Genomic DNA, 27,026 nt, shown 5'->3' with positions numbered 1-27,026 from the left:
GTGGGTTCCAGGAACTCTGGGGCCTGCCTCTCTACATTGGAGGTAGTCTCTCACTTCACTGCCTCTGTAGTCCCTTCTTATCAGGCTGGCAGGCTATGCCTTCAGTTTTCTCCCTTCCACAGTGGTTACTAGTCCAAGTGGGGACTTGGGAATGCAAAGAACAGGGTTTTCTGCTTTTTTTGCTTTGAAGCCCTGGGTGGAGTCCAGAAAACACCAGGCTGTGGTCTCTGTAGCCTCCTCTTTAAGGTAGTACATCTAGTTGACCAAGGGTCTGATACACAAGTACTTTGTTGGCCACAGTCCTCTGTGTTTAGTGAATCGAGGACCTCATAGAAGGAAAGGCTGGATACGGATAGATAGCTAGCAAGCTAGATAGCAAGCTAGAAAAATAGATACATTTCCTCCTTAAACTGAAGAAACCCTTCTTTTAGCTATTTTATGCAACTCAAGTTCTCAGGGGAAAACAAAACAACTAAATAAATAGCACCACACTCTTTCCATAGAGGTCTTTCCTACATTCTTCAACACTGATCTCCAGCACCTAAAATTGTGTCTCATTTTCTTTGCAGTTATTTTGTTCAACAGTGTTCTGATTTCTTTGGCCCTAACTTCAATTATGATTCACTGAACACGGGTGTTATGTCTACCAATGAATACTACGGTGGCTTCAACGTGACGGGAAGCAAAATCATCTTTCCCAATGGTTCCTTTGATCCTTGGCACCCTCTCGGAATCACAAAGAATATCAGTGAAGATTTGCTTGCTGTCTTCATTGAAGGTAACACATTGTGAATATTCAAAGACCTATAAATAAGATGGCATATGTCAGCATGTCCTAATAAATTAAGGAGAGTAAAGTGGTTCAGTGGTTGAATTCTTGCCTTCAATGTGGGAAAACAGGTTTGGATTCCCTGACAATACACATTATGTACAGCTACTACCAGTTTGTCATTAGAGGCTCGTGTGTTTTATGATGTACATGTTTCAATGGAGCTTCCAGATTAAAGTAATCTATTTGTAGAAGTCAGCCAATGAGTGCCCTAGGGATCACAGTGGTTTGAACTGCAACCAATCACAGGAATGGCACAGGACCTGGAAGTGTTTAGTTCTGTTGTGTATGGGGTCTCCATGAGTTTGTGGCAGACTTGACTACAGCTATCAATAACATTAATAAGTTGCTTTTGATGATGTTATGTGCAAAAAGCACAAAATACTTCTAAGCAGGTGATAAGTAGATCATTTAGTCTTCACTACTATTTCAACTTCTGGCTGGCATCTAAAATAGAACACATTAAAAAGTACTAATTAGCACAGACAACTAATGTGCCTATAAAACTAACAATTTGAGTACTATCGTCCTTGTGGTTTTTTGTTGTTGTTGTTGTTGTTTGTTTGTTTTTAAATAAGAAGTGTATATGGTTTCATATAATCAAGTGATATGAGATCATTTTCTTTTCTGAATGTAATTGCTCATTAAAACAAGTTGTTTTGTCTAACCTCTGAACACTAGATAAATCAGTGACCACCAGCTCAACAGCTTGGTTCTTAAGGTAGAAACCTTACTTGGATCACACCGTCTTTCCATGTGATCCATTTTACTGCTGAGGTTACTGAAATCAGTTTTAAAATAATCTCAATAATGTATATATAGTACTGCATAAAATGTGTATTTTTACTTTAAAATAAAATCCACTGTTTTTTATTCTAATGTGACATTTACAGAAGCCTTCACCATGATTTTCAGCTTAAAAAACATCAAAATATAACATGAGAATGTCAAAACTGTTATTGGATTTAGTGATCTCGACCTCTCTCATTGAGTGTTATTCTGGATGAGTCAGTAGAAGTCAGGAGAAAGTACATTGAAATAGAGGAGTTGAAGAAACAGAAACAGCAAGCTTTAACACCTCGACTATGAGGAGTGGGAGAGAAAAAAAAAATAGCTGCTGTTGAATGGAATAGGATTTAGAAGAAAGATGTCACATTAATGGGAAGTCAGGAAAGGAAGAGGTCTGGGAACACATGCAGGACCTGCCTTCACAGGGGGCTGTGCTATAAATGGAGCAAATAACTTAAGAGATGAGGGAAAGCACTGTAGGTTTAGTCTTAGTGGCAGGAATTTGAGAAAGTCCCTTGGGTTGTAGTTACCATTCTTACAGCTACCCACCTCAAATCAAGAACACTGTCAAGTCCTGCTACCTGGCTCTTAAACTTCTCTGTCTCTTCTCCTGGAATAGTCCAAAAGACGTCTAAGCAGTATCCATCTATTCTCACTACAGCTAACCCAAAGTTCTCTCATTCACATTGTGTGTGTATGTGTTAGTGTATGTGATAGTGTATATGATGCTAGTAATCAATTTTTGTCCAAGGGTCTATCTTATAAGAAGGTGGAGGAGGTCATTTTGGTTTTCTAATGAAAACAGAAGGCAGTATCGCTATGGTATCTCCCAGAGATGAGATCTTAGCATAAATTCTTGGTGGGGAGGATAATGCCTTATCCAAAGCTCCTAATGGTTTTGCTCCTTTTGACTTTGGTTAATACAATTTCAGTTCCAAGACAGTCTCATGCCCCTTCTTGTTATTGTAAAGAGAACATAGCATAAATGTGATCCCAACAGGGACAAGGCTGATATACTTTGTTCTCGCCCTTTTTTTGTCTCTGCATACATATCAAGGATAAGATCACACCTTAATGAAAAATTAGAATTCTTTTAGGGATTAATTAAAATGTCAAGGAGATAGGTGGGAGGATATTTTCAACACCTTAGTTAAGAATAATGAGAAGAAATGTGATTTAGGCAAATTCTTATTCGTGAGAGCAGGTCAGGGAGATTTAAGGTTTAAAGGGTCAGTGTTGCTTCCAGGAACATCAGACTTTAGAAGATTTTCTAGTTTTCTGATCTCTCTCTGAGGGTATCCTTACCCTTTCCAGACCAAGAAGTATCAGATAATGTTCAGATCTGAGTCACAATCCCATGGATATACCCAGGCAGGAGGTGCTCAGTATAGCTGTGACACGGGAACATACAATTCCTGCATACTTATATTGACTGCCACTTCTCTCATATTCAAGAGTGGGTGATGTATAATGCCGTAATAGAAAGCATGAAGTCGGTCTTGAAATAGAATATCTTATGTATTACAGATTATGTATGTTAATCACAAGGTTTATGCTAGTCGCCATTGAGTAGGCTCCAATTCATACCAATGCCATGTATAAAAGGACCATTATGAGTACTGGCATGCTTGAGTCTAGTGTTGCCTTCCAATCTAGGGGTTCATCATCCAGTACTGTATCAGACAATAACTCTATTGTGATCCATAGAGATTTCATTGACTACTTTTTAGAAGTAGATCATCAGGCCTTTCTTTCTAGTCATACTCTGGAAGCTCTATTGAAACCTGTCCTGCGTGGGTGACTCTGCTAGTATTTTAAACATTTGTGGCATAACTTCCAGTATCTTAATAATATACAAGCCACTACAGTATGACAAACTAACTGACGGTTGGTAGATTCACAAATTTTAGGGCTATATTATTCAATAAGATGGTAAGTATAAAATATTTAGTATAAAGCCTGACATGTAAAAATTGCTCACTGATTGGTAACTCTGAGAAAGAATACTTAAATAACTTGGAATAGGCAACCATAGTGTACCAAGGACACTAGAAAACCTTTATGCACAGAATTATTTTACCACATGAACACAAATCTTTTGTATTCTACTTCCGAATTAACGCCTAACACTAAATTTTACAATGATTCTACTTATTTTTAAATGAATCTAATTTTGTTTGTACCTCCCCCAAACTAAAACAAACTCATTGCTATCGAGTCGATTCTGACTCATAGCAACCATACAGGACTGAGTTAAACTGCCCTAGAGAGTTTTCAAGGCTGTAAATCTTTATGGGACCAGGTTGCCACATCTTTCATCCATGGTGCCACTGGTAGTTCAAACCTCTGACCATTGTGTTAACAGCCGTTCACTTTAATCACTGCACCTCCAGGGCTAGCCACCATTTTTCCAATGGTATTTTTTAGAAGTGTAATTTGAGTTATACACTTGGAGAACATATAAAATTTTCAAGTAAATATAAACATGCACACACACGCACAAATGAAGTTAACTTTGAGAATATACTTTAACACAATATATTCAGAATATTTTCATTTCAACATATAATTAATATAAGAGGATAGTTTACATGATTTTTACTTTTTTTTTATACTAAGCACTCAAAATCCAGTGTGCATTTTACTTAAGGCACATGTCAATTTGGATGAGCCATATTTTAAGTGGTCTATAACCACTCGTGGACTATATGAAGAATGGGGCATAAGGATTGGAGAAAGACTCATTAACAAACTGTGACATGCAGATGATACAACCTTGCTTGCTGAAAGTGAAAAGAACTTGAAGCACATACTGATGAAGATCAAAGACCACAGCCTTCAGTATGGATTATACCTCAACATAAAGAAAACTCACAATTGGACAAATAAGCAATGTCTTTACAAGTGGAGTAAAGATTGATGTTGTGAAGGATTTCATTATACTTGGATCCACTATCACCATCCATAGCAGTAGAAGTCAAGAAATCAAACGGTTCATTGCATTGGGCAAATCTGCTACAGAATTTCTCTCTAAAGTGTTAAAAATCACAGCGTTCTCTTTAAGGACTAATGTGTATCTCATCTAAGCTATGATGTTTTCATTTGCCGCATATGCATGTGAAAGCTGGTCAATGAATAAGGAAGACCTAAGAAGAATCCCTGACTTTGAATTATATTGTTTTCAAATAGTATTGAATATACCTTGGACTGCCAGAAGAATGAGCAAATCTGTCTTGGAGAAGTATAGACAGAATTCTAATTAGAAGCGAATATGGTAAGACTTTGTCTTATATACTTTGGACATGTTATCAGGAGGGACCAGTCTCTAGAGAAGGACATCATGCTTGGTTGAGGGTCAGCAAAAAAGAAGATGACCCTCAACAAGATGGACTGACACAGTGGCTGCAACAGTGGGCTAAAACATTACAACAATTGTGAAGATGGTGCAAGACAGGGCAGTGTTTCTTTCTGTTGTACATAGGGTCACTATGAGTCAGAACTTTGTCAGCGGCACATAACAACAACAAGATAGCAACATGTACCTCATTTTGGCTACCATATTGAACACTGCAGGTCACACTTAACATGTGTAATCTCATTATATCCTCCTAACAATCAAAGAAAGGTAAATGTTAACACATTTCAGATTTTACAGATGAGAAAACAGACCATAAAACTAATAAACCTGTTGCCGTCTAGTTGACCCTGACTCCTTATCACCCCTGACTCCTTATCACCCCAGGTGTCAGAGTAGAACTATGCTCCATAGAGTTTTAAATCACTGATTTATTTTGAAAAGATAGTTAGGCCTTTCTTCTGAGGCACGTCTGGGTGAATTTGAACCTCCAACCTTTCTGATGTTACCACCCAAGGACTCATACAGAGGTAAAGACAACCAGACTAAGACTTCCAGTGTAGTAAGTAGTAGGACCTATTCAAAGCCAGTGAGTCTCAGTAGGAGCCTTGTTCTTTAACCATTGTGCCACCAGCCTTCCAAGTTTTTTTGAGCTATAAGTTCTTATGATTTCAAAAAGACTTTGAAAACCTGAGAAAGCTATTGCAAATTCTTATTTTTCACAGAACTTGGTAAGATGGAGTACTCAAACTCATTCATTTAAAAGTATTTCTGGGGGGTCTACTTGTGTCAGATGCTGTGCTGGACACTAGGGGGATAAGGGTGCACACAGTCACTGCTCCTAGGAGCTACTCATTGTACATGTGAGACAGATATTGATCAAATGACTACACAGAAAGCTTTCCTGGGTCACAGATGTCTAGACAGAATTAAGAAAGTGAAGGGGAAGTTTAGGATTCACCCTCTAGGAAGCAATCTCTCTGATTGCTGTGACTGGATCTTATTCATTTTTTAATCCATGGTCCCTACTATACGATTGATGTTCAGAGACTACGTGCTGACTGAAAAATTATAAAATTATAAAATGAAGTTAAGAGAACCCAGCAAGGAGGTAAAAGTCTCATCCTCAGGTTCTTAACACATTAGCTGAAAAAAAAAAAAGCCACTTATCTATAACTAGAGAATTTGAAGTACTGAGTCCAATTTTGTAGATAAATCTGCCTTTTCCACTTCACTTTCATTTCCACATCTCTTATTATCCCATTTCTAATTGGTCTTGTATTCACTCAGTGTTTTGTGCTCATTGAAAATACAGTTTTAAGACTCATTATATTAGATAATAAAATCAAGTTGGTATAATAGCCTACTTTTTTTTTTGAACTTCATTATGTATTCTTAGATATTCAGAATTCCACTATGCATCCGAACTACCTTTTCATATTTTGGCATGTTCAAATTTGGCCATTGGTCAAAATTAAATTCTGTAAGGCAGTTGAGGCAATTCAATAATCGAGAATCATTATAATTTTTATTCTAGAGGCGGGGCTAGAGCTGTCATGGTAGAACAGTAGTAGCTATGCATGTCCACCTGGAGAAAAGGATAGTTTGTTACTTTTGTTGTTGTATAATAATAACCAGTTCCAGCTTCCAATCATGTTGACCCCGTGTGTTTCAGAGTGCTGCTGTGCTCCAGAGGGTTTTCAATGGCTGTGATCTTCTGGAAATAGATCGCCACTTCTTTCTTCTAAGGCATTTCTGGGTGGATTTGAACTGCCAATCTCTCAGTTAGTAGCCCTGTACTTAACAGTTTGCATCCTTGTGGTTCCAGGGTGTCATTGTTTTTTGTCTATGCTCATACATGATTACAGTGTACCTTATTTCTACCTGATCTGATCAAAGTCATGGTGTCACCTCATCTGAACTTGAAATTCTATGAAATTGTTTATGTTTATAGGAAACTCCATAGTTTGTAACCATCTGTCAGTTGTGAGGGGCTTTGCTTATTTCTCTACAGACAGAAGTCTTACCTTTCCTATCCTGTTTCCCTCCTAACCTATTAGGGAGCCATCTCTATTAGTTTCTTGTTCATCTTTCTGGTATTTCTTTTTTTGCAAATCAAAATTAAAAAACAAACAAAAAAAAACTCACTGCCAGCAATTTGATTCCAACTCATAATGACCTTTAGGACAGAGTAGGACTTCCTCAAAATGTTTTTAAGGCTGTAAATCTTTATGGAAGCAGATTGCCACATCATTTTCCAGCAGAATGGGTGGGGTGATTTCAAACTATCCGCATTTGGTTAGCAGCCAAGTGGTTTAACCAAGGTGCCACCAGCGCTTCTGCTTTTGGCAAATACAGTCATATATATTCTTTGCAAAAAGAAAGTAGCATAATATATACACTGTCTGACACCTTCCTTGCTCCTCTTACCAGTATACACTGGAGATCTTTCCATCTAAGTACATAGGAGCCTTTCTTATTGTTTTTTCAATGGGTAAATAGTACTCCAGTGTCTGGACGTGCCATAGTTATTGCATAATTTTAGGTTCTTAAAAGAATATAAGGAATTCTGGTGGTGCAATGGTTAAACACTCAGCTGCTAAACAAAAGGCCGGCATTCAGACTCCCCAGTTGCTCTGCAGGGAAAGATGTGGTTCTCTGTTTCCTTAAAGACTACAGCCTTGGAAACACTTTGGGGCAGTTCTACTCTTTCCAAAAGGATTACAATTAATTGGAATCGACTTGACAGCAAGGAAATTTATGGGTAGTAGCAAATACATCTTGCCCCTAAAATAAATAATGCCTAATGGATGGATGCTTGGAATCCCTGAGTGGCGCACAAGGTTACGTGTTTGGCTACTAACTGAAAGGTTTGTGGGGCCTCAGAAGAAAGGCCTGGTCATCTGCTTTCCAAAGATCATGCCATTGAAAACCTTATAGAGCACAGTTCTACTCTGAACATAAGGGGTCACCATGAGTTGGACTCTAAGGCAAATGTTTTATTCTATTTTGTTCCACGTTTTTGCTTTGGTTGGATGCTTATTTATAAAACCCTGAGCTCACATTTGACAGCATTTGCTACATAATCCAGCATGTGACAGAACTTTTGGTGATCTGGGTTCAATCCTTAGCAATGTTCTTAACAAGTCACTTAAACTCTTTGAGGTGTAGGTTCCACACCTGCAAAATGAAGGGTTTAACAAATATTTAAGTCCCCATCAAATTTTGTCTGATTGATCTTATACTTACATGTTAAGGGTTTATCGATCCATTCTTCTTAAGGAAAAAAAAAAAAAAAACACTGATTTCTTAACATCTGCTGACTTCCATGGTGTAAATACTCCCATCAAGACCAATTTCAAGCTCACTGTATAACAGCCAGCTTGCAGAATGTCTGAAAATTGAAGAGTCAATTTTGGACCTGTACGCTGTAACTCCAGTAGACTGCTGCGAGAACTTTCTAAAATGAAACTCCCTGAGATTCAGATGCTGTAACTTCCTTAGATGGAACTTAAGTTATATCACACTTGGATTGAACAAAAAGGAAACTAAAAGCATGATTTTCTAAATCTACTACCTTAATCATTCCCAGAAACATTCATTAATTTGTAGCATAAGAGGATTACATACACTTCAACAGTAACTCATTTTAATAAATATCATATATTTATCATTCCGTAATCTACAAAGAAGCTTACTTCTTTGATTCAAAGCCATTATATTAGTAAACTAATTCTCTTTCTTAATTATGGCTGCACATTTTAATCACTTTTTAACCAGCTTTTGAAAATTACTGATACCTACCCCCATCCCAGACTGATTAAATTAGAGCCTCTGAAGGATGGGGTCAGGTATTTGTCTGAACAGGTTTCAAAGTGGTTCTAATGTGTACCTGAGAGTTAAGGACATTTGGTCTTTGGATGCTTCGTATGTACGTATTCGGACACTTATCTTTCTCTTTTTAGGTGCAGTACATTGTGCAGACGTGTACGAACAAAAGAATACTGATTCAGCTGAACTAATTCAAGCACGAGAAAAAATCTTCCAGATTCTACAAAAATGGCTAAAGCAATAGATGTCTCTGAAAAATAAATGCAACAGAACCTGAAATCTGGACTCCCATTTTATTGCTCAAATGAAAGATATCCTACAAGCGTTAAATTAGAGCTGTCCCTTTCTTTAGGATTTAGGTTGGTTTTGTTTTCATGGAGGGTCCTCTTGTTCCTCCTTTCTTGGTGACCTTAAGAAGGTGCAGATGATCCAGCACACAAGAATTAACTACCCTGGAGTACCAGGTGCAAAAATTCAGTTGGTTGCCATGGGGATGGAAGCTGTACAATCTATGTTTTCCAGAACAATCTCTGTTTCATTAACTCTTACTCTTTTCAATAAAGGCTATTCATAACATATGAGTATAAATGTTTTGATTAATTTTAGATACCTGTTAATACATAAGCAAGACAAAATACTTTGCCAAATAACGAGTACTTTAAGAAGATTTAGGGGTAGACACACTTGAGTGTCTTAGTATGGAAGCTCAGCTGAAACCTGTCCTCCATGGGTGACCCTGCTGGTGTCTGAATACCAGTGGCATAGCTTCTAGCATCACAGCAACACACAAGCTCCCACAGTATGACAAACTGAGTAAAAAAATGAAAAAATCTGCCTTGGAAGAAGTACAGCCAGAATGCTCCTCAGAAGCAAGAATGGCAAAACTTTGTCTCAGATATTTTGGACATTTTATCAGGAGGGATATGTCTCTGGAGAAGGACATTATGCTTGGTACAATAGAGGGTCAGTGAAAAAAAGGAAGACCCTCAGTGAGGTGGATTGATACAGAGGCTGCAACAATGAGCTAAAACATAGCAATGATTGTGAGGATGGCACAGGACCAAGCAGTTTAGTTCTGCTGTACCTAGGTTTCCTGTGAATCTGAATTGACTTGATGGCAACTAACAAAAATATATATGTGTGTGTGTGTATATATACAAAAACATATGTATATATATACACATACATATATGTGTATATTAATTTACTTAAGGTTTTATTTTATGTTATTTATTTTATCTAACCTAATATATTCAAAACTGAACCGATAAACAACATCGTGTTAAATGGAGAAAATAATGAAGTTGTGACAGTTAAGATTGTGTGTCAACTTGGCTGGGCCATGATTTTCAGTGTTTTGGAAGTTGTATAATGTTGTAATCTCTTCCGTGTTGAAATTTGTTATGTGATCACCCAGTGATAGAACCTGCTGAGTGGTACCAGTAGGGGCAAGGGCTGTGGTGGCTCACTGCCCCCTCAGCCTTCATCTCTCCATCCTCCATCACCTACTTACTTCCTGCTCCCCTTGCCAATGATTTTCGCTTGCTCTGGGTTCAAGCAGCTGCCTTTTGACTTCTGACCTCTGGTTCTTGGAACTTGAGCTAGCAGCTTACCTGTCAGTCTTGGGATACGTGGATCTTCACAACCTGTGAGCAAGAGTCCAGCTCCCTGATCTGCCGATCTTATGTTTGCCAGCCCCTGCAGCCAAGTGAATCAGGAGAAACCTTGTGGTCTTACCTTCTCATCTTGGGATTGGACTACCTTCACAGCCAGTGAGCAGGAGTCCTGCTCTCCTGCCTGTGGATCTTGAATAAACCAGGATCTACAGCTGTGTGAATTGGTAGAGGCCTCCATCCTGATCCACAGACTTGGAGAGGTCAAGCCTCTACAATCGCGTGAGCTGTTTCTTGATATAAATCTCTCTCTGTATATATTTATACACTTTATTGGTTTTGCTTCTCTAGAGAGCCCAGCCAAAGACAGAAGTTGTCAAAGTTTACTTGGATCCACTATCAATACCCATGGAAGCAGCAGTCAAGACACCAAATGATATATTGCTTTGGGGGACTGTGCTACAAAAGACAACTTTAAAATATTAAGAAGCAAAGATGTCACTTTGAGGACTAAGGTGTGCCTGACCTAGCCATGCTATCTGAAATCACGTCATATGTGTGCAAAAGCTGGACAATGAATAAGGAAGACAGAAGAAGAATTAATGCCTTTGAATTATGGTGTTGATGAAGAATATCATATATACCATGGACTGGCAGAAGAACAAACACATCTGTCTTGGAAGAAGTACAGCAAGAATGCTCCTTAGAAGGGAGGATGGTGAGACTTCATCTCACATACTTTGTGCTTGTTATCAGGAGTGACCAGTCCCTGGAGAAAGACATCATGCTTGGTAAAGGGTTAGTGAAAAAAATGAAGAAACTCAAGGAGATGCATTGACACAGTGGCTGCAGCAATGGGGCTCAAACGTAGCAGAGATTTGGGGAATGGCTGAGGACCAGGCAGTGTTTTCGTTCTCTTTTATATATGGTCTAGATGAGTTGGAACTCTCTCCATGGAACCTAATAAAAACAACAAATATATCTAAAACTTCCATTTCAACATACAATTAATATAAAATTATTGAGATATTTTACTTTTTTTTTTTCAATAGTAAGACTTTGATACGGTATGGATTTTACACTGAGAGCACATCTCAGTTCAGATTAGCCACGTCTCAAGACCTTCGTAGCTAGTGGCTGCTGTATTGGACAGTGCCACTCTAGGAAAAGATAGGAACATTCATTGTTTATTAGCTTAGGAGTTAGAAAGTTCACATTGAGACAATTCAAGAGCATTGCACTGAATTGAAATTATGAGGAAATCCACATTCTGAAATATCTTTGTATGTCCTTAAAAAAAATTATATATATATATTATGGAAACCCTGGTGGCATAGTGGTTAAGTGCTACCTACGGCTGCAAACCAAAGGGTCAGCAGTTTGAATCCTCCAGGCACTCCTTGGAAACTCTATGGGGCAGTTCTACTCTGTTCTATAGAGTCGCTATGAGTTGGAATCGACTCGACGGCACTGTTTTTTTTTTTTTATGTATATGTGTGTGTGTATACATATAAAATTGATTTTTTGGTGGAAGTTTACACGGCAAATTAGATTCCCATTTAACAATTTGTGTACACTTTGTTCAGTGACATTGGTTATATTTTTCACGTTGTATCAATATTTTCAATATTTTTGTTCAGGTTATTCTACTTCCATTAATCCAGCTTCCCTGCCCCTTTGACTTTCTCATCTCTGCTTTAGGGTAACAGTTGACTGTTTGGTCTCATCAAATCTTTTTTTTTTTTTTTTTTAAAGAAGCATAGTTATCACCAGTGACATTGATTATTTTATATCCTGATCTGTTTTGCTGAAAGGTGACCTCTGGGGGTTGTTTCAGCTCATCACTTAATGGTTATATAAGGGTGAGTATTTCAGAGGTTCCCCTAATTCCTACCAGTTCAGTAAATCTGGCCTTTTTTATTTTTGTAAAGAATCAGAAATTTCTTCTACAATTTTCTCCCTTCGATTTGGAAACATTTATTGTGTCTCTGGTCAGGATGGTCAGTAGTGGTAGCTGGGCACCATTTGGGTCTTCTGTTCTCTGAGAGATGAGACCCTGGTTTGTGTAGGCAATTAATCCTGTAGACTAGTTTCTCCTTTAAGTCTTTAGTTGTCATCTTTCTCTTTTACTCCAGACAAATAGAGACCAATATTTGTATCTTAGATGGCCACTCACAAGCTTTTAAGGTCCCAGATAATATTTACCATACTGGGATGTAGGCCATAAACTTTATGAACCATGTTGTGCTCATGGATCAAGTTGTCCCAGGAGAGTATAGTCCTAAAACTTCAAATCCCAGTAAATTAATCCTGTGAGGTGTTTGGTTATGTATGGGAGGTATCTGTGGCTGTGCCCCCATGTGCTTTATTACATACATTAATCTACATGCAGCACACACAAACATATTTATATCTATGCCTAGCATTACCAAGAAAACCAAAACCATTCTCACTTGAGTACATTCCAACTCACAGCAACCTTAGAAGACAAGTAGAACTGCCTCAAAGGGTTTCAAGGAGCAGCTGGTGCATTCAAACTGCAGATCTTTTGGTTAGCAGCCAAATACTTAACCAGTGTGCCACCAGGGTTCTCTGAATGCCTACAGATACAGTAAATATGCACACATACGTACAGACATATATACCTTGCTATATGCATACATGGATATATATCTACCTATGTAACCACTTGTGGCCCAGTGCTTTGGCTGCTAACCAAAAGGTTGGCTGTTCAAATCCACCAGCCACACCTAGGAAACCCTGTGGGGCAGTTCTACTCTGTCCTATACAGTTGCTATGATTCAGAATCAACTTAACAACAATGCATTTGTTTTTGGTTTTTTTTTTGGGGGGGGGTTGATGTAAACACATGTATGCATATATATATATATATATTTTATATATATATATTTTGGCTATTAAAGCTGTTGTTGGCAAATCATATATGTTACAGCATTTACTGAGAAGGTCCCTTAATTTTGTGAATTTATTATTGTCATCATTTACCTTGATTAAGTTGTGCACACATCACACACATTCAGAATTGTCTTTCCCATCACCAAAAATAACAGTTGTCTTTGAATTTTGTTCAACATTTCCCTCTAGCTTTGTCCAGGATTCTCTATTGTGATCCCTTCCAGAGCAGTTAGTAGTGATAACCTAGCACTATCTAGTCCTGGGCTCAGTCTGGTGGAGATTGTGGTAGTTGTGGTCCATTAGTCTTTTAGACTAACTTTTCCCTTGTGTTTGGTCTTCTTCATATTCCTTTGCTCCAGCTGGGATGGGACCAGTAGATGCACATTAGATGCTGCTCGCAGGCTTTAAGACATCAGTCGCTACTGACCACGGTCAGATGTAAAACACTTTCCTTATAGACTATGTTATGCCAACTGAGCTAGCCCCAGGTCACCCTTTTATCTCAGTACGTAAGTCACTGTAGTGGTTCACTTTTCAGACAAAAATATGTCTATAGGGCCAACAGTAACACATATGAGGGATGTGCTTCATAGTTCAAACATGCATAAGAGACTAATGGGCACGTCAGCCAAAAAAGCAAAGACGAGAAGGCATGAAAGTACAGGATATCTGAAGAAATGGATGCTGGGAACCTGGGGTGGAGAAGGGGAGAGTGTTGGCATATCACAGGGTTGGCAACCGGTGTCACAAAACGATTTGTGTATTAATTGTTTAATTGGAAACTAATTTGTTCTGTATGTTGTTTTTGTTCTTAGGTGCTGTCGAGTCAGTTCTGACTAATAACAACCCTGTGTAAAACAGAAGGAAACACTGCCCAGTACTGGGCCATTATCACAGTCATTGTTATGCTTGAGCCCATTGTTGCAGCCACTGTGTCAATTCATCTTGTTGATGATCTTCCTCTTTTTTGCTGGACTTCTACTTTACCAAGCAACATGTCCTTCCGTAGGAAATGATCCTTCCTGATAACATGTCCGAAGTATGTGAGACTTAGTCTCACCATCCCTGTTTCTAAGGATCACTCTAGTTGTAATTTCTCCGAGACAGGTTGTACATGGTATATTCAAAATTCTTCACCAACACAATTCAAATGTGTCAATTTTCCTGAAGTATTCCTTATCCACCACCTAGCTTTCGCATGCACATGAGCTGATTGAAAACAACATGTCTTGAGTCAGGAATACCTTAGTCTTCAAGATGACATCTTTGCATTTCAACAGATTAAAGAAGTCTTTTGCAACAGACTTGCAGAATGTTAAGCCTGTTTTGACTTCTTGACTGCTGCTTCCATAGGAGCTATTTATGAATACAAGTCAAATGAAACCCTTGACAACTTTGATCTTTTCTCCATTTATCAGCCTGTTGCTTATTAGTCCAGTTGTGCAGATTTGTTTTTTTTATGTTGAGGAATAATCCATATTGAAGGCCATGGCCTTTGATTTCCATCAGTAAGTGCTTCCAGTCCTCTTCAATTTCAGCAAGCAAGGCTGTCATCTGGGTATCAAACGTTATTAATAAGTCTTCCTCCAATCCTGATGCCCCATCTTCTTCATACACTCCATCTTCTCAAATTATTTGTTCAGCGTACAGATTGAATATGTATGACGAAAAGTTACAACTCTTATGTACAACTTTCCTGACTTTGAACCACAAAGTATCCCCTTGTTCCACTGGAAGCTCTGCTTCTTAATCTATTTACAGGTTCCTCATCAGCACAATCAAGTGTTCAAGAATTCCCATTCTTTGTAATATTATCCATAATGTGCTATGATCCACACAGTTGAATATCTTTGCATAGTTTCAACTAAATCATTATAAAAAAGTTTCTGAAGTCTAGGAAGTGATTCCATCTCCCTATCCCTCCCATCCCTAGTAACCACCAAAGAATTTATAATTCTATGTATGTCTATTTTTATCATTTTATACAAGTGGTATCATACAAGGTTTGCCCTTTTGTGCTTGACTTATTTAACTTAGCATAATGTCCTTTAGATGTATCCATGAGATAAGATGTTTTGGACTCATTGTTCTTTATGGCTGTATATATTCCATTGTAAGTATACAGCACACATTTTTTTTTTCCATTCATCCATTTTTGGGGGCTTAATGTGTCTCCAAATTTTCTTGTCTTTCTTTTTTTTAAATGTACTTTAGAGGAAGGTTTACAGAACAAACTAGTTTCTCATTAAAAGTTAGTATACTTATTGTCTTATGACATTGATTAACAACCCCATGACATGGCAACACTCTTCCTTTTCAACCTTAGGTTCCTTATTACCAGCTTTTCTCTCCATTCCTACCATGAAGTTCTCACCCCTGGTTTGTTGTGCCCCTTCAGTTTTGTTTTGTTTTATAGGCCTGTCTAATCTTTGACTGAAGGATAAACCTCGGGAGCGACTTCATTACTGAGCTAAAATGGTGTCAGGAGGCAATACTCTCAGGGTTTCTCCAGTCTCTGTCAGGCCAGTAAGTCTGGTCTTTTTTTTTTTGCCAGTTAGAATTTTGTTCTACATTTTTCTCAAGGTCTGTCTGGGAACCTTTATTGTGATCCCTGTCAGAAGAGTCAGTGGTGGTAGCCTGGCACCATTCAGTTGCACAAGACTCAGTGTGGTATAGGCCATGGTAGATGTGATCCATTAGTCTTTTGGACTAATCTTTCCCTTGTATCTTTAGCTTCCTTCACTCTCCCTTGCTCCCAAAGGGGTGAGACCAGTGGAGTATCTTAGATGGCCATTCATAGACTTTTAAGACCCCAGACACTACTCACCAAAGTAGAATGTACATTTTCTTAATAAAATGTGTTATGCCGATTGAGCAAAATGTTGCCTGAGACCATGGTCCCAACAGCCCTTGACCCAGTGATTTTGTCCCTCAGGGAGTTTGGATGTGTCTATGGAGCTTCTATGACCTTGCATTGTGCAAACTGTGCTGGCTTCCCCAGAATTGAGCACTGACTTACCCTTCACCAAAGTTAGCACTTATCTATTGTCTATTTAGTGTTTTTCCATCCCCACCCACCCCATCATAACCATCAAAGGTTGTTTCTTTTTGTGTGTAAACATTTTCATGTGTCTTTACAGTAATGATCTCATACAATATTTGTCCTTTCATGATAGAATTATTTCACTCAGCATGATGTCCTCCAGATTCATCCATGTCGTGAAATGCTTCACAGATTCATCATTGTTCTTTATCATTGCCTAGTACCCCATTGTGTGTATGTACCATAGTTTGTTTATCCATTCCTCTGTTGATGGGTATCCAAATTGTTTCCACCTTTTTGCTGTTGTGAACAATGCTGCAATGAACGTGGGTGTGCATATTTCTATTCTTCTGACAACCCATTTCTCTAGGATATATTCCTAGGAGTGGTGTTGCTGGATCATACGGTATTTCTATTTTTTTTTTTTTTTTTAAGAAAGCACCATATCATTTTCCAAAATGGTTGTATCATTTTACATTCTCTCCAAAAGTGCATAAGAGTGCCCATCTTCCTGTAGGCTCTCCAGCATTTTTTATTTCCTGTTGTTTTTTCTATTTTTAATTTTCTGATCTGTGCCAGTAATGCAGGCGTGCATGTTATCACATTGTGGTTTTGATTTGCATTTCACTAATGGCTACTGAGAAATCCTTGTGGCATAGTGGTTAAGAGGTACAGGTGCTTACCAAGAGGTCACCCATTCAAGTTCACCAGATGCAAATTGGAAACCCTATGGGACAGTCCTACTCTGTCCTGTAGGATCTCTGTGAGTTAGAATCGAGTGGATGGCAATGAGTTTAATAGCTCGTGATCACGAGAATTTCCTCATGTGTCTGTTGGCCACTTGAAAGTCTTCTTTGTTGAAGTGTCTGATCATTTCTTTTGCCCATTCTTTAATTGGATTGTTTTCCTTTTTGTTACAGAGGTGTTGGGATTTCTTGCAAATTTTAGAGATTAGACCTTTGTCTGATTTGTAATAGCTCCAAATTGTTTTCTCAGTCTGTAGATTCTCTTTTTACTCTTTTGGTGAAGTCTTTTGATGAGCATAAGTGTTTAATTTTTAGAAGATCCCAGTTATCTAGCTTATCTTCTGGAGTTTGTGTGTTGTTGATTACGGTTGGTATCCGGTTAGTGCTGTGTGTTTGGGCCTCTAGCATTGATCCTGTTTTTTCTTCTAGTAAGTTTATAGTTTTTGGCTTTATATTTAGCTCTTTGATCCATTTAGAATTAGTTTTTGTATATGGTGTGAAATATGGGTACTGTTTCATTTTTATGCAGATGCACATCCAGTTTTGCCAGCACCATTTGTTAAAAAGGCTTTTTTTTTTTTTCCGTTTGATGGACTTTGGGCCTTTGCAAAAGATAAGGTGACCATTGGTGGATGGATTTACATCTGGGTGCCCAATTCTGTTTCATTTGTCAAAGTACCTGTCCTTCTATCAGTACCAAGCTGTCTTGACTACTGTAGCTGTATAGTAGGTTGTGAAGTCAGATAGTGTGAGTCCTCCTACTTTCTTTTTCTTCAATAGTGTTTACTTATCCAGGGCTTCTTCCTTTCCATATAAAGTTAATGATGAGTTTTTCCATCTCTTTAAAGAATGTTGTTGGTGTTTGAATGGAGACTGCCTTGTATTTGTAAATTGCTTTAAGTAGAATTGCCATTTTTGTTTTTCCATTTATGTAGATCTCGTTTGGTTTCTTGCAGTAGTGTTTTGTAGTTTTCTTTGTATAAGTCTTTTGCATCCCTGGTTCGATATACTCCTAAAAATTTAATTTTTTTAGGAACAATTATAAATGATATTATTATTCTGATTTCTTTTTCACTGTTCTCTTTATTGCTGTATAGGAATCCAGTTGATTTTTGTACACTTGTCTTGTATCTTGCTATTTTGTTGACTCTTTCTATTAGTTCCAGTAGTTGTCTCATACAGTCTTTTGGGTTGTCTGTGTATGGTACCATCTCATCTGCAAATAGGGACACTTTAACCTCTTCATTACCAATTCGGATGCCCTTTATTTATTTGTTTATTATGCCTTATTGGTCTGGAAAACCTGGTGGCATAGTGGTTAAGTGCTACGGCTGCTAACCAAGAGGTCGGCAGTTCGAATCCTCCAGGCCCTCCTTGGAAACTCTATCAGGCAGTTCTATTCTGTCCTATAGAGTCGCTATGAGTCAGAATCGACTCGATGGCAGTGGGTTTGGTTTGGTTTTGCGTTATTGCTCTACCTGGGACTTCCAACGCAATGTTAAATAGAGTGGTAATAAAGAAACCCTTGTCTTGTTTCTGTTGTGAAGGGGAATGTTTTCAGCCTCCCTCCATTAGGAATGACATTGACTGATGGTTTTGCATTGATGCTATTTACTATGTTGAGGAATTTCCCTTCTATCCATATTTTGTACATGCATACCTGGTATGAGTCCTACTATGTCGTGCAGTATTATTTTTTTGATATGATGATGAATTTTATTCGCTAGAATTTTGTTGAGAATTTTTTGCATCTATGTTCATGTGTGATATCGGTCTGTAACTTTCTTGTTTGTGGTGTCTTTGTACCTTCTCCTGTTTTTATTTTGTCAGTTTGGCCAGTGGTTTGTTGATTTTATTGATCCTTTCAAAGAAGCAGCATTTTTTTTTTTATTCTTTCTATTGTATTTCTGTTCTGTATTTCATTTATTTCTTCTCTGATCTTTATTATTTCTTTTTTCTGGTGGCTGTGGGCTTTTTTTTGTTATTGTTCTCTTTCTATTTGTTTGAGTTTTGTAGCTAATGTTTGATGTTGTTTCTTTCTTTTTTTTTGTTGTTGTATGCATCTATTGCTATAAATTGACTTCTGAGGACTGCCCTTGCTATGTCGCAAAGGTTTTGGTATGATGAGTTTTCATTCTCATTTGATTCTAGGAATTATTTGATTCTATCTCTGATTTCTTCTATTACCCAGTGGTTTTTCAGGAGGGTGTTATTCAGTTTTCCTGTAATTGATTTTTTTTTCCTTGCTCTTCCTGTTCTTAATTTCTACCTTGTAGGTATTGTGGTCAGAGAAGATACTTTGTATTATCTCTATGTCTTGTATTTTGAGTGTTACCATGCCCCAGTCTTGAGCCCTTGTGGTTCTCTCGTGCCAGAGTGGTGGGGCTGATCATGGCTTACTGAGATGGGGCAAGCAAGGGACGCAGCCCTAACCCCCTGGAGTAACCTCAGGGGAGACCCAGCAAGCGCATGCGGGCTGCACACCAACGCAGCTGACAGGAGGATGCGAAACCATGGGGAAGCAGCAACTGGCTTTGGAGCATCGAGCCCAGCAGCCCAGCCAGGAAACCTTGGTGCCAGGCTTTGGACTAAGTGTGGAGGGGCTGATTGCTGCTTCCTGAGATGGTGCAAGCATGGGATGCAGCTCTAACCATCTGTGGCAGTCTCAGAGGGGATCCAGCCTGCGCACACAGGCTACACACCCCTCTGGAATCTCAAAAAGAACTGTCCTTACCAAATAAGATAAGTAACTTTGTCTATCTGGCCTCACTACTCTCTCCTATCTATCTGATCCCTCCTCTCCCTGCCCTAGCCAGCTTGATTAATGTTGGAATTCCGTAGACCAGAGAGTGAAGCACACTGCAGGTTTTCTTTCTCTCTCTCTTTCTTTCTTTCTTTCTTTCTTTCTTTCTTTCTTTCTTTCTTTCTTTCTTTCTTTCTTTCTTTCTTTCTTTCTTTCTTTCTTTCTTTCTTTCTTTCTTTCTTTCTTTCTTTCTTTCTTTCTTTCTTTCTTTCTTTCTTTCTTTCTTTCTTTCTTTCTTTCTTTCTTTCTTTCTTTCTTTCTTTCTTTCTTTCTTTCTTTCTTTCTTTCTTTCTTTCTTTCTTTCTTTCTTTCTTTCTTTCTTTCTTTCTTTCTTTCTTTCTTTTCTCTCTCTCTCTCTCTTTCTCTCTCTCTCTCTCCCTCCCTCCCTCCCTCCCTCCCTCCCTCCCTTCCTTCCTTCCTTCCTCCCCTCCTCCCTTTCTCTCTCTCTCCCTCCCTCCTTCCTTTCTCTTCCTTCCTTCCTTCTTTCCTTCCTCCCTCCCCTCCTTCCTTCCTTCCTTCATTCCTTTCTTTCTTTATTTTCTAACCCATTCTCCTGGCCTGAGAAAAGCAGCAACTAACAATCAATGGAAAAATCCTTCCCTGAATTCCTTAAACTGGCATAACAATACAAAACTAGCTCTATCCAGGCATGAGAGACCCACAGTATTTGGCCCTCATCCCTACAGGGAACCAGGTGGCTATTATAATGCAAAGGCAATTCTGATAGAGATCTGACTGCAATAGTTTTAGCTGAAAAGTGGAAAGGCAAGTTTCAGAGGTCAGATGCCTCTCTGCCTATTTAACAGAGCCCTTGCTGATCCACACCAGGGAACTGAGGGCTGAGGCTCCACCTACACCATCTAGCCATCTGCTAAAGGGGTCTAAGGAAAGTGACACCTACCAATCTTTAGAGGTACAAGCACTGGGTGCCTAAGGTACAGCTGCAGAGCCCACCCACCAGAGTGCTCTAGAGAATAGAGACACCCCTACCTCACTGGCACTTGGGGAAGGCTGTCAGCATCCTGCCCTCCTTGGAATGTGAACCCCTGCTGCTGCTAGAAACTGGAACATACAACCATCACCACTATTCCTCTAAGTCAATACATGACAGCCTACACCACACACTAGGTGACCCACTATCAGGACACTTGAGCTGATTCTATTCAAGAATAGTGAATGGACTCATAGGCTCATATACCTGGTAAAAGCTCAGACCAGCTGGTAACAGCACATAACTAATCCAAAGGCTAAAACAATCAAGATAGTGCAATCTAGTAGCCTATCTGGGTGTACTGAAACAAAACAAAACAAGAAGATAAGACTCAGTGAGAAAATATAAAAAAAAATCATTACAATATCTCGTAGATGGCTCAAAAACAGCAGTCAATATCAAATCACATAAAGAAGCAGGCCATGATTGCTTCAAAAAAAACCCCAAATCAAAGAATCAACGTCATACCCAGATGTAGATACATTCCTGGAATTGCCAGATGTACAATACACAAAACTAATATACAGAATGCTTCAAGACATCAGGGATGACCTCAGAAATGAAATAAGGCAATCTACAGAAAAAGCCAAGGAACACAGAGATAAATCAACTGAAGAAATTGAAAAGATTATTCAAGAACATAGTGAAAAACTTAATAAGCTATACGAATCCATAGAGAGACAGCATTTAGAAATTCAAAAGATTAACAACAAAATTACAGAATTAGACAACTCAATAGAAAGCCAGAGGAGCAGAATCGAGGAATTGGAATGCAGAGTTGGAGAGATGGAGGATAAGGCAATTGGCACCAATATATTTGAAGGAAAATCAGATAAAAGAATTAAAAAAAAAAAAATGAAGAAACCCTAAGAATCATGTGGGACTCTATCAAGAAGAATAACTTGCATATGATTGGAGTTCCAGAACAGGGAGGGATAACAGAAAATACAGAGAGAATAGTTGAGGCTCTGTTGGCAGAAAACTTTCTTGGCATCGTGAAAGACGAAAGAATATCTATCCAAGATGCTCATCGAACCCCATATAAGATTGATCCAAAAAGAAAATCACTAAGACATATTATCATCAAACTTGCCAAAAGCAAAGATAAAGAGAAAATTTTAAAAACAGCCAAGGTTAAACAAAGAGTCACCTACAAAGGAGAATCAATAAGAATAAGTTCAGACTGCTCGGCACAAACCATGTAGGCAAGAAGGCAATAGGGTGACATATATATAGAGAGAGCACTGAAGGGGAAAAACTGCCAGCCAAGAATCATATATCCAGTAAAACTCTCTGTCACATATGAAGGTGAAATAAAGACATTTACAGATAAACACAAGCTTAGAGAATTTTCAAAAACCAAACCAAAACTGCAAGAATTATTAAAGGAAATTCTTTGGTCAGAAAATAAATAATATCAGATACCAATAAAACACAAGGTCACAGAACAAAACATACTGGTATCAACTCAGATAGGGAAATTGCAAAAACAAAATAAGATTAATTAAAAAAAAAATTGCTCAAATCAGGGAATCATTGAAGTCATTATGTAAAAGATTACAATAATCAAAAAAGAGGGACTAAATGCAGGAGGCATAGATCTTCCACATGGAGAGGAAACCAAGGCAATATAAGGTGATAGAAGTTAGGTTTTTGCTTTGACAAACAGGGGTAGATATTAAGGTAACCACAAAGAGGTCTAACAATGCCATACTTCAAAATAAAAACCAAGATAAACATAATGACTGAGGAAAAATAAATTCAACTACTACAAAAATGAGGAACACACAATCTACAAAGAAAAACTTCTCAGCACAAAAAAGTAAGTGGAAAAATGAAATTGTCAACAGCACACACAAAAAAGTCATCAAAACAACAGCACTAAACTCATACTTATCTATAATTACAATGAATGTAAATGGACTAAATGCACCAATAAAGAAACAGAGAATCTTAAGACTGGTTTAAAAAACACGATCCATCTATATGCTGCCTACAAGAGACACAGCTTAGACTTAGAGACACAACTTAGACTTAGAGACACAAACAAACTAAAACTCAAAGGATGGAAAAAAATATATCAAGCAAACAACAAGCAAAAAAGAGCAGGAGTAGCAATATTAATTTATGACAAAAGAGACTATAAAGTTAAATCCACCACAAAGGATAAACAAGGACACAACATAATGAGTAAAGGGACAATTTACCAGGAACACATAACCATATTAAATATTTGTGCACCCAGTGACAGGGCTGCAAGAGATATAAAACAAACTTTCACAGAATTGAAAAGTGAGATAGACACCTCCACAATTATAGTAGGAGACTTCATTACACCACTTTTGGTGAGGGATAGGACATCCAGTAAGAAGCTCAATAGAGACACGGAAGATGTAATTCTATGATCAACCAACTTGACCTCATAGACTTATACAGAACACTCCACCCAACAGCTGCAAAGTATACTTTCTTTTCTAGTGCACATGGAACATTCTCTAGAATAGTTCAAATATTAGGTCATAAAACAAGCCTTTGCAGAATCCAAAACATTGAAATATTACAAGAATGTTCTTAGACCATAAAGCCATAAAAGTAAAATCAATAACAGAAAAACCAGGGAAAAGAAATCAAACACTTGGAAACTGAACAATACTCTGCTCAAAAAAGACTGGGTTATAAAAGACATTAAGGAGGGAATAAAGAAATTCATAGAATTCAACTAGACTCTAAACACTTCCTATCAAAACCTTTGGGATATAGTGAAAGCAGTGCTCAGAGGTCAATTTATTTCAAATGCACACATACATAAAGAAGAAAGAGGCAAAATCAAAGAACTGTCCTTACAACTTGAACAAAGAGAAAGACAGCAACAAAAGAAACTGTCAGGCACTAGAAGAAAACAAATAATAGAAATTAGAGCAGAATTAAATGAATTAGAGAACAGAAAAACAATTGAAAGAGTTAACAGGGCCTAAAGCTGGTTCTTTGAAAAAATTAACAAAATTGATAAACCATTGGCCAGGCTGACTAAAGAAATACAGGAAAAGAAACAAATAACCTGAATAAGAAATGAGATGGGCCATATCACAACAGATCCAACTAAAATTAAAAGAATTGTATCAGATTACTACAAAAAATTGTACTCTAACAAGTTTGCAAAACTAGAAGAAATGGATGAATTCTTAGGAACACAATACCTACCTAAACCAACACAAACAGAAGTAGAATAATTAAATAGACCCATAACAAAAAAAGAGATGGAAACAGTAATCAAAAAACTCCCAAACCTTCAGAGAAGAGTTAACACCACTACTACTACAGGAATTTCAAAGCGTAGAAAAGGACAGAATACTCCCTAATTCATTCTATGAAGCCAGCATATCCCTGGTACCAAAACCAGCTAAAGACAGCACAAAAAAAGAAAGTTACAGACCTATATTCCTCATGAATATAGATGCAAAAATCCTCAATAAAATTCTAGCCAATAGAATTCAACAACATACCAAAAAATAATCCACCATGACCAATTGGGATTTATACCAGGTTTACAAATCGATGGCACTGGGTTTTTTTATGCAAGGATGGTTGAATATTAGAAAAACAACTAATGTAATCCACCATAATAATAAAATAAAACGCAAGAACCACATGATTTTATCAACTGATGAAGAAAAGGCATTTGAGAAAGTCCAACACCTATTCACGATAAAAACCCTCAGCAAATAGGAATAGAAGGAAAATTCCTCAACATAACAAAGGGCATTTATACAAAGGCAACAGCCAGCATCATTCTAAATGGAGTCAGCCTGAAAACATTTCCCCTGAGAACGGGAACCAGACAAGGATACCCTTTATCACTGCTGTTATTCAACATTGTGCTGGAAGTCCTAGCCAGAGCAATTAGGTTAGACAAAGAAAAAAAGGGCATCCAGATTGGCAAAGAAGAAGTCAAATTACCTCTATTTGCAGATGACATGATCTTATATACAGAAGACCCTAAGGAATCCTCAAGAAAACTACTGAAACTAACAGAAGAGTTCAGTAGGGTATCAGGTTACAAGATAAACATACAAAAATTACTTGGATTCCTCTACATCAACAAAAAGAACATCGAAGAGGAAATCACCAAATCAATACCATTCACAGTAGTTCCCAAGAAGATAAAATACTTAGGAATAAAGCTTTCCAAAGATGTAAAAGACCTATACAAAGAAAACTACAAGGTGCTACTGCAAGAAACCAAAAGGGACCTGCATAAGTAGAAAAACACACCTTGCTTATGGATAGAAAGACTTACCATTGTAAAAATGTCTATTCTACGAAAACTATCCATGTATACAATGCACTTCTGATCCAAATTCCAACAACATTTTTTAGTGAGGTGGAGAAACAAATCACCAACTTCATACGGAAGGGAAAGAAGCCCCGGATAAGTAAAGCATTACTGAAAAAGAAGAAAGTGGGAGGCCTCACTCTACCTGATTTTAGAACCTATTATACCACCACAATAGCCAAAACAGTCTGGTACTGGTACAACAGCAGACACATAGACCAATAGAACAGAATTGAGAATTCAGATAAAAATCCATCCATGTATGAGCAGCTGATATTTGACAAAGGTCCAGTGTCAGTTAATTGGAGAAAAGATAGTCTTTTTAACAAATGGTGCTGGCATAACTGGATATCCATTTTTAAAGACATGAAACAGGACCCATACCTCACACCATGCACAAAAACTAACTCCAAATGGATCAAAGACCTAAACATAAAATCTAAAACAGTACAGATCATGGAAGAAAAAAATAGGGAGAAAGATAAGATCCCTAATACATGGCATAAACAGAATACAAAACATTACTAAAAATGCTGAAGAAAAACCAGATAACTGGGAGCCCCTAAAAATCAAACACCTATGCTCATCTAGAGACTTCAACAAAAGATTAAAAAGACCACCTACAGACTGGGAAAAAAAATTCAGCTATGACATCTCCAACCAGCGCCTGATCTCTAATATCTACATGACTCTAAAAAAAAAAATTTTTTTTTTTTTTCTGTTAAAACTCAACCACGAAAAGACAAACAAATCAATTAAAAAATGGCAATGGATGTGAACAGGCACTTCACTAAAGATATTCAGTGAGCCCACAGATACATGATGAAATGCTCTCTATAGTGAGCCATTAGAGAAATGCAAATCAAAACTACCATGAGATTCCATCTCATTCCAACAGGGCTTGCATTAATCCAAAAAACACAAAATAATAAATGGTGGGAATTTAAAATGGTACAACCACTTCGGAAATCAATTTGGCATTTCCTTAAAAAGCTAGAAATAGAACTACCATAAGACCCAGCAATCCCACTCCTCGGAATATATCCTAGAGAAATAAGAGCCTTTACACGAACAGATATATGCACGCCCATGTTTATTGCAGCACTGTTTACAATAGCAAAAAGATGGAACTAATCAAGGTGCCCATCAACGCATGAATGGAAAAATAAATTATGGTATATTCACACAATGGAATACTACACATCAATAAACAACAGTGATGAATCTATGAAACATTTCATAACATGGAGGAACCTGGAAGGCATTATGCTGAGTGAAATTAGTCAGTTGCGAAAGGACAAATATTGTATAAGACCACTATTATAAGATCTTGAGAAATAGTTTAAACTGAGAAGAACACACTCCCTTGTGTGAGAGGGGTGTTTACTAAATAGAGAGTAGACAAGAACTACTTTAGGTGAAAGGAAGGACAACACTCAACACAGTGGAGGTCAGCAAAACTGGACTAAACCAAAGCAAAGAAGTTTCCTGAATATACTGAATGCTTCAAAGGTCAGCGAAGGAAGGGCAGGGGTTTGGGGACCATGGTTTCAGGGGACATCTAAGTCAATTGGCATAATAAAATCTATTAAGAAAACATCCTGTATCCCACCTTGAAGAGTGGCTTGTGGGGTCTTAAATGCTAGCAAGCGGCCATCTAAGATGCAGCGCTAAGATGAGTCTCAACCCACCTGCATCAAAGGAGAATGAAGAACACTAAGGACACAAGATAATTACGAGCCCAAGAGACAGGAAGGGCTAGATGAACAAGAGACAA

The 27,026-nt window shown here is 37.9% G+C and overlaps 1 long non-coding RNA gene across 1 annotated transcript; it reads left to right on the top strand.

The window, feature by feature from the left end:
• Positions 1–715: 715 nt before the first annotated feature.
• Positions 716–9,083, top strand: LOC135231529 (uncharacterized). The gene is made up of 2 exons (XR_010322226.1): positions 716–778; positions 8,939–9,083. It is a non-coding gene; the product is annotated as an uncharacterized LOC135231529 (long non-coding RNA).
• Positions 9,084–27,026: the final 17,943 nt, after the last annotated feature.

The sequence above is a fragment of the Loxodonta africana genome, chromosome 6 (genome assembly GCF_030014295.1).
Source record: "Loxodonta africana isolate mLoxAfr1 chromosome 6, mLoxAfr1.hap2, whole genome shotgun sequence".
Lineage (NCBI taxonomy): Eukaryota > Metazoa > Chordata > Mammalia > Proboscidea > Elephantidae > Loxodonta > Loxodonta africana.
Note: the sequence above shows the minus strand (reverse complement) of the source record. Positions and strands in the feature narration are given on the sequence as shown.